Source organism: Amphiprion ocellaris, chromosome 20 (genome assembly GCF_022539595.1).
Source record: "Amphiprion ocellaris isolate individual 3 ecotype Okinawa chromosome 20, ASM2253959v1, whole genome shotgun sequence".
Taxonomy (NCBI): domain Eukaryota; kingdom Metazoa; phylum Chordata; class Actinopteri; family Pomacentridae; genus Amphiprion; species Amphiprion ocellaris.
The window spans coordinates 14991088-15004710 of record NC_072785.1 but is presented as its reverse complement, the minus strand read 5'-3'; the positions used below and the strand labels follow the sequence as shown (position 1 = coordinate 15004710).

Genomic DNA, 13623 nt, shown 5'->3' with positions numbered 1-13623 from the left:
ATGGCAGATGCAGGTAACTAACATGAGAGGAAATTGTGACCAGACAACCAGCCGTGGTGCATTGTGGGAATACCAATCTTGTGGAGTTGGAGATGAAGCTGCAGCTGGAGGTCAGAGAGGTTGTACTATAACACGTGATTCTCATAGAAGCTGGTAAGTCCACACGGAGTAAATACTTCAGTTTGGTAACACTGCAGAGGTGTTAATAATTCTTTAAATGTGGTCTATGTGTTAAATACTCTTGTGGTTTATTATATTTTACTGCTAAGACTAATAAAAATTTGTCATTTACTGATGAGTGCAAGTGAGTGTCAATTCCTCTATTTCTCTACAGGAAGTGGCATTTTAGACTGTTTATTTTTATTTAATATCCTTTTATTTTGCTAAATGAAGCTGCCAGAAGGCCACAGTGTCATATATGTGTTGTTTCTAGTAAACATTTGATTTAAATGGAACAAGCACACAAAAAAGTGCAAAGCTTCGAAGCCCACAAGTGAGGAGTATCACCCCTTTGTACATATGCAGGAGGCCTAGCTACTGCAGTTATATACAACATTAAAGAAACCTCTGTAATGTAATTCTTAACCACAGGAGGCCTTATCTTGTTTCCTACAGGTGTAAATAAGAGGGTCCAGTTTCATGGGAGGATGAGAGGGAGATTAACCCACGGAAAAACGTCTGTGGAGACCTTTGAGTGCAGCAGAACCTTCTTCTTCTGTCCTGCTGCTGGAAGGGGTACAAGACCTGAACTTCCCTATAAGCTACAGTGGAACTTTATACGTTTTGCTCTTTGGAAGTTATGAGCACCATCTGCACACATGGTTTATTACAATAAAAAACTCTGGTGGACATTTGCTCTTCGTAGAATTTTAAGAACAAAAGCCAAGCAGATCCTTGATTATTACCCCTTTAAACTTAGTTTTAGAAAGGTGCTGCAGAAATAATCTTACCAAATGCAATATCATGACAAGTGTTAATGAAGCACCTGCAATCATAATGATTAATAATGGCTTGCTTCAGTGTGACAATATGAAAAGATTCTAGGTGATGTAAACAGTCATGTTGTTTGTCCCAATGCAGGATCAACCCAATAAACAGCTTTGAGGCAAAAAGGAAATATGGGGCAGCTTTTCAGCTTCCTTCTTCTCTGTTCACCCATACTTTTGATCATTATTGGGCCGTAGTGTTACTAGTTTATCTACATTTCTCGTTGTGGTAACATGATCAAGTAGCATCCACGCTTACTATGTGTGGTAGAGTATTTCTGAACAAGCACTGCAGAGCTTTCAGTGTGATCTGAAATACAGCTGTGAACCAGTGCGTGATGCCGCCACCACACGCCATCATGTATGAATAACCAACTGAAGTGCTTCTGTATGAAGAAGGCAACACGCACCAAACCTTTGTGCAGCCTGTCAACAGCTGGTAACCATCTAGACACTTATTTAATCGTTTACTGTCTGTAGGCAGCAAGTCAATAAAATTACATGTCAAAAATGAGAATAGAAATAACAATAACTTAATTTGTATTGTGCTTTTAAAAACAAGGGTTTTTAAAGTACTTTGATGTACAAGGGCCGCATCATAATACTTAAGCGACAATAGATGCAAAAATGGAATAAACAATATGTCAAAACTAGTCGTCATAATTTTTAAAAGTATACAGCACATTTAAAGCAATGACCATAGAACCAAAGCGCTATCTGATTCATGTTATGAATTTACCTTACCAGTTTAGATGTATATAAATGGTAAAATCCTACATCATTTCAATTAGGTACATTTCCCTGCCAAAGTTATATAGTCTAGTGAAGTCCCAAAAACAAACAAACAAACATTTCTCTTGGCTGATTAAATATTAAGGTTAAGACTCTATAAATATAATGTGAATTAACCTCACTAACTTAAATACTAAGATTAAGAACTTACAGTGTTCAAGGCTAAATACATTACCTGACTGATTAGAATAATTAAGGTTACCACACTACAAAATATTCTCGCCCCTTATCTCTTCTCATTAATTGTATGTCCTTGAATCCTTTCCTCGACTCCTCTGATTGAGTCCTAGTTCCTCCCATCAGAGTGTAAAACATCAATTAAATATGACTTGTAACAGCTGCATCACCTGTTGTTTTACTAGAACCTCCCACTGTTTTCCGATCTCTGTCAAGATATATATATATATATATATATATATATATATATATATATATATATATATATATATATATATATATATATATATGAGGCGTGACGCACAGCTGGAATATACCAACTATGGTGGGAGCAGGATTAACAAAGGTGTATATATATATATATATATATATATATATATATATATATATATATATATATATATATATATATATATATATATATATATATATATATATATATATATATATATATATATATATATATATATATATATATATATATATATATATATATATACACCTTTGTTAATCCTGCTCCCACCATAGTTGGTATATTCCAGCTGTGCGTCACGCCTCTTTTATGTCACAGGTGCGGAAGTAACTTCATCCAGGACACACCTGTACATCCTCCTCCTTCTTCGTTCCTCGACATGCATTTTAGGAATGGAGACGACCTTTGTTATGACGCACTAAGATCGATTTCCGGGTCACGGGTCGGAAACTCGGAATAGTGAAACGAGATGAGCTTTCTACGAGCAGGATGTTGGCGACAGTGAAAAGGAAAAACTTGATTTTTAACAGGAAGAGAGCTGCAGCCGAACCAGGCTCAGGGAGGGCGGACATCTGCCTCAACTGGATTAGGTGAGGGAGAGAAAAGACAAACAAATAACAAACACGAATTGAACGTAAACACTGGACAGACCGGTGGCTTCTGTTGGACTGAATTACTTTTACATTGTTGGTGTAACTTATCTTGTTGCATTTCTGTGGGATGTAGTGAAGCTTTATCTAATTTTAGAGTACCTACACTGGAAGGCATCATTATTGTTTTCAGTCTTACCTGTTCCATAAATCACTGCCTGCCAGGAACATTTGGACACAGGAAGCCTTTACAGAATTTACAGTCATATTCACTTCACATTCAGTGTTTTTGGTGAAAATATCCAAACAAATGAGCACAAAAACAATGAGATAATAAACACAGCACTGCTAAATATACAGGCTAGCAGGTGGTGGTCTCACCTTTATCATGTGGTGATCAATTCTTGTTCACCTATTGGCTAATCTTACACACTATGGGTATTGATGTATTATATCATGATCTGATATTCTGTATGTTGAATCCACAGTCTCCAGACAAATGCAAGGAAACCTACAAAATGTTCATCCATCGTGTAAGTATAAGCTTTGCTGTGCACCTCATTATTCACAGATATTCTGCATGTCTGTCTGTTTACTTATTTTTGGTTATTAACCCTCCTGTTGTCTTTATTTACGGGCACCAAAAAATATAGATTCCTTGTCAGAAAATTTTTTCTAAATTCACCAAAAAAAAGTCCCCAAATTTCTGAAAATTTGCAAAGCCTTCAGGAAGAAAATTCCAACAATTCCTTAAAAAAATTCCCTGAAAAAATTTACTTTAAAAAATCCCCCAAATTTGGCAAGGAAATTCTTGTAAATATTTTTTTTAAAATGAGTAAAAATCTTCCAAAAAAAATCATTAAAATATCCAAAATGATTACATATATATATCAATAAAACTTCTAATATTTTCTTTAAGAACATTCACAAAAAAATCTACCAAAATCCAGCGAAATTTGCTGGATTTTGGTTGATTTTTTTGTGAATGTTCTTAAAGAAACATTTTTTACATTTTTTTCCACCAAAAATGTTCAAAAATTTCCCAAAAATGTTGAAAATGTGAACATCAGAAGTTTCACTGTGAAATTAAAAAAAAATAAAAAATTCTCCACATTTTCAAACTTTTAAACGGGTCAATATGACCCACAGGACAACAGGAGGGTTAATTGCAACATTTAGACTTCAAGAAATAATGTTTTTTTTGGTCGTCATCATAGTACAGCGTTTCGTCACTAGATGGAGACAGTAACCAGAGAAAGAGACCCAAATTTGATTCCATAGTTTATCAGGTTTTTTGAGAGGAAGTCATATCAAATCAAGTTTAGTTATATGCACGTTTAAAACAGCCTGAGGTAACCAAAGTGCTGTAGATGTTATCAGACAGGCAGCAACAAAAATGTGTGCAAAGAGAAAAACAGGATAAAAACCTGTGAAATCTATTCGTAAAACAGATTTAATATAAAATATTAAGAGACATATGAACAACCACAGTTAAAAGAGGTGGAGTTGGAGCGAAGAAGTTCTGAAATGTGCCCATATGTCAACTCATGCGTGGCTTTTTAAAACAAATGCATGTATTATTTTAACATTTTGCTTTAATCTGCAGCTCATTCATTAGTACAGAAACATGAGTTTAATGAATCACAGCCACATGTGGGAGCCTTTTGTTGTTCATTTGGATAATTACTAGCAGAGGCAGCCCGAAAACTAACTATTATACCCTTTTGAAAGGTTCTTTCTCTGTCTTATGAGTGGCTATAAAGATGAATTTCATGCAGTTTATCTTCTTAGAAAAAAATCCTATTGAATTTCAATCATTACATTAAATAGGAAGTTTTTGAGATTTTACCCAAATCTCAAGCTTTTTAAATATGTTTGAACAATCATATTTTCAGGAAAGATTATGGTGTTTTATCATAAGAAAGTGTTCATGCAAATAACAAAAGGTAACCAGATTTTTCATCAGTTTATGTAAAAAAGATTAACCTTTTTACTGAAAATCATTGTTTTAAAAACAAACTGGGGTTTATATATAAAGGCATATCATGAACAAACAAAGCAGCACAGATTCAGACTTCAAGCATTTCATATTTAACAAACCCAACCAACTAATCCTGTCAGCTTACAGGGTGGGCTTTCATTGTAATTAATCTTCTTCAGAATCTGTTCCTGATTTTAACATGTATGACTGAATTACTCCTATACAACAGCTTGACATTGTGTAGCATGGATTTGCTCTATAGTGTTTGAGCAGCGTTGGTCAAACAAGGCCATAGATCTTCACATTCTAGAGCACAAGCAGCAATGTGGAGTTACATTGAAGCCATTTTTAGGCAGTAAGGGACTGTTTCAAAAAAATCAAAACTTATGAATATACAACTTTGGCACACAAATTAGTTTTTAGAGGTTTATAACTACTCATTGTTAATGTGTATCGTGTATTTGTAGTACCACCACTTGACCACAAGATGGTGGACAAGAGCCACAGTTGAGAGGAAACAGCTGAGCAGCATCACAGCTGCAGCTTTGGAGACATCAGTCCTGTTTCACTGCATAAGGACATAATAAACCGTGTACAATAAAAGGCCCCAAAGAGAAAAGCCTTTAATGTCTGCCTGCATGTGAAAAAGAGAAAGAAAACAGTTTCACCTCATCAGCTCCAGGCAGCACAGTATAGTCCACATATGTTTACAGAGCAAAGTGTTGCTATGTTGTTGAATTTAAACATGGTCTTATTTCAGGCCTCCAGTTAGATGCTGTTTCTGACAGAATGATTGCACCTCTTCAAAAAATAACCTTACAGAGAGCTATTTAGATGTTGTATCACTTCACAGCAAACTACTACTGGGTACAAACACACAAACTACAGGTTCAGGAGTTTTGCCCCCGAGTGTAAATGAGTGTACAGCATTACTGAGTGGAGGGTGTGAATGTACATGTGTAAGAAAGTGTTGAGGCAGAGCTGAGGGCACCAGTTGGGATTTTAAGGGTCTATATTTAAACTCTCGGGTCTCCAGTTTCTGCAGCTGTTGCCAAGTTTAAGTTCAGCACCTTGAGCCTTTCTCAGTCATGCTCTCGGGTCACAGTTATAAACCTGCCAAACTCTGAGACGGAGAGAGTGAAGCCGAGGTTTTCGTCTGCCCTTCGGTTCAGATGTCTTCAGGCTCAGGAAAGTTGAGGACCGTCCGGAACATGTTGCTAACGTCAGACTAGCGCACACTGAAATGCAGCGACAACTACAACTCATTTCCACTTCCTTCCTTGTTTACTGAGTGACAGTGAATTAGTTCATTACCCACCTCTAATTACCACTGAAGTAAAATACCTTCCTGATTACCAGATCACCTCATCTTTTACACTTTCACTCCACTAACATGATTTAACAAACTGTATCACTGCTATTACCGGTAGTTTTCCTATTACAAGCTCTTTATTTTAATTAATTAATTAATTAATTAATTAATTAATTAATTAATTAATTTATTTATTTATTTATTTTGCAGTTTCTTTTCAATCTTCCTTTTAGTATAGAATTAAATACATTTTTTTTAAAATAATGAATTTTTGTGCTTTCCTGAGCTTTCTCAAGGGAATCTAATTGTATTTAAATGTAAAATCTAATTCAAAACTGAGGGTGTTTGTGGTGTCTATGTTATAGAACAACTTGATTCTTATGGTATCTGCAGAAGTAAGAGAAACATTCAAATCCAATACAGTTTTTATTCTCCTATTATTTTATTCTATAATTTCTTTTCACTCCGCCACTGAACATCAAAGTGTTTAATGCATCTTTATCCAAATCTTTTCATAGGTGAGAAACACTATGAAATTACTCATAATCACTCTATAAAACAAGCACCTACTACTGCTCTAACACACTCTTGTATTGTTTTTTTCTGTTTCTTTGCATTGTTTTGTATTTAAACATCTTAAAATCTGTATGAAAACATCACAAAACACAGCTATATTTGAGAACAATGAGTTTAATCCAACAATTATGCGAAATAATTGACCAAACTAGCCTCTGATTTAAACTATTCAGCTTCAATGATGGAATACAAAATAATCAAATGTTGCTTTTAAGTCTTCAGGAAAGGATCTGTGATGATTTTACTGACTGATGTGCCTTTTCTGTATCTGCAGGCCCCAGCAGTCTGATTGGAGACGTGAGCAGAGGGATGATGAGAGGGATTCAGCTGTTGTGTTCCTTTTTTGATGCGTAAGTAGCATTGAGATGTCTCAAACCGCACCAAATACAGCCTTAGCATAGACTTTACAGTCGCTCTGGCAGTGCGATGACAGCTCCTCCATGCATAATTATAGCCGCCACATATGATAAACATGTTCCCCACATATGACAAAGATCCTACTAATTTAGCACTTGGGCCTTTACTTTGTAAGTAGTAAAACAATCAGTCATTATGTAGACAGACAAGATACATAGATGGACTGACTCTGTGTCTGCTGAAGTAGCGCCTACTGTCCGGTGGCAGCTCTGAGCCTAATAACAGAGCTTAGCTGGCATACCAGAGCCGGTGGCACGTTGGTGTAGCAGTAACTCAGAGAGAGCCTGGTAATTACCACCGGCCGCTGACACCATGCTGCAAATGCACCAGTCAGCAGCGAGAGGACCAGCAGAGCGTGTCCTCCCTCCCCCTGCTGCCAGGATGCCCTCAGCCATGGCACGGCGCTGGTTAGAGAGAGGAAAGTGCTTTCACCAAGAGGGAACTTGAGTCTCTTTACTGTCTCTTTTCCCCTCATTAGTAAACATCCGGGCAAGTAAAAATCCGTTATTTCTTTTCACTCCGCCGCTGAACATCAAAGTGTTTATTTTTCTGTCTGCCCTCATCTTGGACACACTCGACTGGATCATATACACTGAATGAGGAGCCATAAAGGCTTTCTCTCAGGAGAGGCCTGCTAGAAAACATAACGCAGAGCCGGAATGGGAAGTTTATTTTGCTTGGTGCATGCATATCTGTGGGATGTGGGGCTCTGTGCAGAAACTGGAGTGCCGTTCATCACTGCAGCACCTCCCTCCTCCTCCTTTTCCTCTTTAAATGACCAAGGAAATCATTTTAGCCCAGAACATCCCCCTGATTTCTAATTCCTCGCTCATCTTAATTTCATGTCGTCTTCTTTCCTTCTTTATCCGTCCGTGTTTCCCTCCCTCTCTGCTGCTGTCATCTGCAGGCTAAACTAGGCCCAGCAGCTTTTCTCTGGGCCTTTTGTCCCTGTTCAGGGAGACGTTTGGCACACAGAGGATCGTGTTACAACTTTCATTTCCTGAATGTTTTTTCTTTTTTTTTTACTTTTTTTTCTCTCTGTGCAACCAAGAGGGGTATTTTATCCCGCTCTGCAGCATGAAGATGAAGGGCAAAAGGGAGCAAGATGGCAGCTCAGATTCGGGCTGCTGTCACTCCAACGTCGGCAAACAAATCAAGTACAAACTGCACATAGCTGCAGGGTCCTGGTGGAGGGTGGCTGCGGTGAGGTTTGGGCACAGCGGGGTTGTGGATCGTGTGTGTGAAGTCGGGGGGGAGGACTGGTTACTTGAGCTATTTGTGAGCCCCAGGATAGGTGAGGTGATGCCCCTCGGGAGTGTGAGGTAGATTTCATTATCCCATATCCCATACCACTTCCTCTTGTTGTGTCTGCCACCAATGCCCCTCCCCAAAAAAAACCCCTGAGCCCGGAGCAGAGATGTGTGTTTGGACCTTTCCAAAGGCAGAAGATCAGGCAGCAGAGTGGCAACAGTCTGCAGAATAATCAATTATTAATTCTATTGTGAAATAATTCCTATGATGTGATGCTAAGCCCAGTCATTATGGCTCTAGTTATGTCTGGCTGCTTCACAGACTGATTTATGTTTAGAACCTCTCAACACTGTGATGATCTCTGAATAAAACAGAACAGATGTTAGTTAGTTCCTCTCAAAGACGGATGCAATGTAACAAAACACAATTACGCATGAACTGTACTTTATTTGACTATTTCCATTTTATGCAACTTTACGTCTTCACTCCAGATCTCAGACAAATATTGTACTTTCTGATATGTATATATATATATATATATATATATATATATATATATATATATATATATATATATATATATATATATATATATATATATATATATATATATATATAAATAAAAGTATTTTAAAAAAGGGAAAAGAACACTTGTGGATAATCTGGAGTCCCACAGCACAAACAAACCATGATCTCATAGAATATTGTGTTTGGCTGCACTTTCAACTACTCAGCAGAATATAGAGAGTTTCAAACCAGCTCAGCCTAAAACAGCTACAGCAGTAAAATGCAACACACATTAATTCTGCAGTTATAATAATCCAGAAACATCATATATTATTGTAAAACACAGACTGGGACCATTTTACTGCACAATGAGTACTTTTACTTTAACACTTCGCTGAAAATGTTTACAAACATTAAGTTGTTAATGCAGGACTTTTGTTTGTGGTAGAGTATTTTGATAGTCGATGTGAATACTTCCTCCACCAATACTCCCAAAGGGTGAAAGAATAACTATGACCGAGCTGTTGTTGTTTTGTTTTTTTTTGTGAATTTGTAACTCAGTAAGTCAATAAATTTTCTTTTTCTTGTTGTCAACAATCCCCAGCAAGACACAAACCCACAGTATGCAAATACACGTCCTAATACTTTTCGACTTCTCCACCCTGTCAGTTGCTTTCAGCAGCACAACAACTGCAATAATTGTAAGATATATTCACTGTTGTATTTGCTCTTATGGGATTTATTGAAAAAAATGACCAGGATTATTCTTTAGGTTAGTTTTATTGACATACTTCCATTACAACGTACCAATGAACATCCGCAAATGAGCTAGTATGGAGACGTTTTCAGTAAACTGTAAGTCAAAAATAGGTTTCAAACTAACTACTTTTTGCTTTGCAGATTTTTACACCTGTGTATTCACTAAAACAGTGCACTAACACTACTTCTGTATTTGTTTACTTCTGTACTACATCTTGGTTTTGAAGTTACATCTGGTGAAAATCTCAGTTTTTCTCATCGTCAGGAGACCAAATCCATCACTGAATCGATCGTACTGTAGCCTTCAGCTAAAGCCTGATTATTCCTCAGTGCCAGAAATCTCCATTGCAGCTCATAAATTATTAAAAGGCACCAGTCGACTCCATCACTGCCCTGGATGACACGTTCCTTCATTATGATGAATGTTAGGAACTGTAGTTTATTTTGACTCGTCCCACACACACAGTCTTACATCCTGCTGCTGTAAACACTCGTCTACTGAAAGACTTTGTATCAATCTGTGACTAAATTCCCCCCAAAATTGAATAATTCAGTCCTGGTGGAGTAATATTTGCTCAAACTTCAGCATCCAGGACCTTTTTTAAAAATGTCTCAAACTAGTGTGCAGTACCAACACAGTGTTTTGCTTTACAAACTAACACATTATTATTATCACTTTAAATTTGTTAGTAATTGAGTGAATATAACTTCACCTAAATTCAGTAATCATGTTAGAGTTTTTAATCATTAAAGTAACTACTTTATTTTCTGACCCTAGTCAGTGTCACTTCGATTCTCTCAGACGTTCACTTGAACCATGTCACAAAAACATTTTTCTGTTGGCTGCACTTTGGGCTGGTCAACTTTGCTGTTGACTTTTTGGTTCATGGAAAAGAGCAATTTAAATTATCTTGCACAAGTTCTCCTTATTAGAAAAAGGATTTGTGCAACAATGTGTCTTAGATTATGTTGTGGAGTAATGCAAAAGTAATGTAAAGAACAGGGTAATGATACTTTCCCAAGAAGTAAACAAGTAAAATAATGCATTGTTTTTTGAAAAGTACCAAGTATTGTTTGATACTTTGCTGTTTTCTGGTACAGATCAGCAGTCGTAACCTTTAAAGACTGTGACACGACAAGGATTTATTTTCTATAATATGAACCTCAGTCATTTTATTTTGCGGACAAGTTGGAAGATGTTTACTTTTTATTTTCATGAATTCAAAGGCACTTTAATTATCACACATATAGGACACTGTAGTTTTTTTTAATAACTACAACTGCCACCTACTTCAGTTCCATTTTTTTCCGTCTCTATCCAACAAAACCTCCCATCACCCCTTTATAATGTCTGGAAACGAACTTAACAAAAATCAGTGAAGTCCTTGCTAAAGTGCTCCAAAAACATCCCAGACTGAAGTCACTTTTCTGATCAAACACACCAGACTAATGCTGCTATCACCTTTCTCTCCCAGCTCCAAAAATATAGATATCTGATTCTCAGCAACCAGAGCTGGGTTTTGTCTCAGGAAGGGTTGGTTATATGAGCCTCTGCCTTCTGGCCACTTTTCTTTTATACAAGCCCTTTTTTCATAGACTTTTCACGCACGTCTTATCTTGTCTTCTGTTTTTTTCCGCTCTTCTAATGTATTAGAATTTTTTTTTACCCTTTCATCAGGTAATGTATATGATGCTCTTCACCATTTGACACAAAACATGCTATTTAACACCCTAATAGTCTGGGATCGTCTGCAGTCTCCTCCTCCCTCCTCCTCCTCCTTCGTGTCTGAACCCTGGGTCATGCATCAATCAGACGACTGGGAGAAAGAGATAAATATTTCTTTCAGCTCTGTCACATAGAAGCTTCCTGAATGGCTTCCGACTCTTGTGAGTGGAAGCTGGTTTTTGGCTCGCAGCCCTTCCATCACTATAATTAAGATTTTCTGGGGCCGAGTAGTCTAATCTGTACAGCCTCAACCATGTATAGCGTGAGTTTTAGTTCAATCGGTTTGGTTCACTCTGATACACACACTCACATTGTGGTACACGTGAGTACACACACACACACACACACACACACACACACACACACACACACACACAGAGACACTCATATCAGCCTCTGGGTTCGGCCAGGCAGGAACACTGTCAGATCCATGCATCATTGGTAAGAAAATCTCTCTGCCTGCCCCCCTCCTTCCACACCACCACCTCCGCCCCTCTGAGGCAGACCTGAAAAGATCCTTTTGTCCCTCATCACCCACCAAGCTCCCACCCTGCCTCACCCGTCTCCCCCCCCTCCTCTGTGACACACACACCCCCCACCTCATCCAGCCTGTGGTTATGGATACCTGGGACAGTCTCACACCCGGCTCCCCATGTGCAGTAAAGCTACCTGCGGGCAGCCGACCGTCGCGGAGGCAACTCGACCAAGAGCACCTCGGCTTCGGATTTTGTCCTTAAAAACAAGATGTGCGCCGCTGCCTCTAATGCCAGAGAAAACATTAACCCAGCTGAAGCAGACGGCGCAGGCTCATGCGGGCTACTCTCCATGTTTATTTGCACACGTCAGGGCCCTTCCTGCTGTTGATTTAGAGCCACTGCCACTTATGCCTGTGACAAATGAAATACCCTTTTGATGACTCGGGACTCTGTTTGCCATCAGCAGCTGTTGTTACTGGCACCGGCCTGCTTTAAGGCTGACGTTACCTCCAGCTTTTGTCATCTAGTCTGTATAGGCCGGGAAACACGCCTTCCCATTGCACTTGTTGCACGGCTGATGGGAGGAAAAAGCAGATAGATTTATGAATGCAGACTGTGTTCCTCCTGATTCGGAAGCGAGGGATTGGAGCGTGATTAGAAACGCTGTCAGAGTTTCCGCGTCGGATTGATTTTAGTCTCTTGCACATCCTGAAGGTGACTCTGATAGCCTCTCCACTGTCATGTGGCACAGAGCCTGTTTAATCCTTGCTGTGTCTGTACTCTGCCGGACATGTTGTCATTAGATTAACAGGTATGAGGAGTCTCTTTGGTGGCTTTGTGATCACCTGTTTGTTAATTTGTGAATATTTAGCCACACCGTGTGCCAAGAGCGAAGGGCACGTGTTGTGGTCAGAGTTCTACGTGATGTTGCAGGACCTCTGCTCTCTGCTGACCTCTGCTGAGTCTTATATGGGCACTTCTGTGGAAGACTTTTGCTTGTATCATAACTAACATGTATATTTTAAAATAGCATCACAAACAAGTCAAACCATACCCTTGTATTTTCAGTAAGTCAAATTGTCCTGCGCTACAATGAAAAATGCTCTATTGAAAACACTCTTTGATGCTTTTAATTTAATTATTCAAAAATACAAATGGACATATACTATGTTTTGTGACCACCTCATGCACAACAGCCTAAGAGTTAAATTAAAAAAAACATCACTATCGAGTTTTTGTATTTAAATTTTTTGTCCACTTTATAAACATGTCACATTTTCTTACTGGGATTGTTTAAGTACACTCTTCATATTTTTGATTTTAAGTTAAAATGTTGCATGAATTCTTACCAGTAGTTAAATATACAGTGCATTTGCAGAAGCAGCAACTTAAATCCTTGTAAAACATACTTTCTCAGTCAGCTTTTCTGTTATGAGCAATAGGGCCAGTTTTCTGTCTGATAATTCAAGCTGTAACTTTTACCGTTACCGTAAAATACTCCTAATTTGCTTTACTTTCCATTTAATGCTGGTTTTCACCTCTATTCCATTACATTTCAGTGGAATGTATTGCACTTTTTCTCCACTAACCTAATCAAAACATTTTTCATACAAATTCTATGATCATTTAATAAAATGATCATGGATTGAACAGCCCAACATGACATAAAGAATGTAATATTAGCTTCATTTTAGCCAACTGTGACGTTAAACTACACACGGTGCAGTAGTAATATAATGATACAACCAGGGGCCAGTCTACACAATGAATAATTTTTACTGTTCTGATCTGATTTTTGTAGCTATATTTACTGGAAAATG

General features: G+C 38.0%; 1 long non-coding RNA gene across 1 annotated transcript; it reads left to right on the top strand.

Moving 5' to 3' along the window:
* Positions 1 to 2617: 2617 nt before the first annotated feature.
* On the top strand, positions 2618 to 7142 carry LOC111578913 (uncharacterized). Its single transcript, XR_004848620.2, has 3 exons — positions 2618 to 2798; positions 3287 to 3331; positions 6942 to 7142. It is a non-coding gene; the product is annotated as an uncharacterized LOC111578913 (long non-coding RNA).
* The last annotated feature ends 6481 nt before the right edge of the window (positions 7143 to 13623 follow it).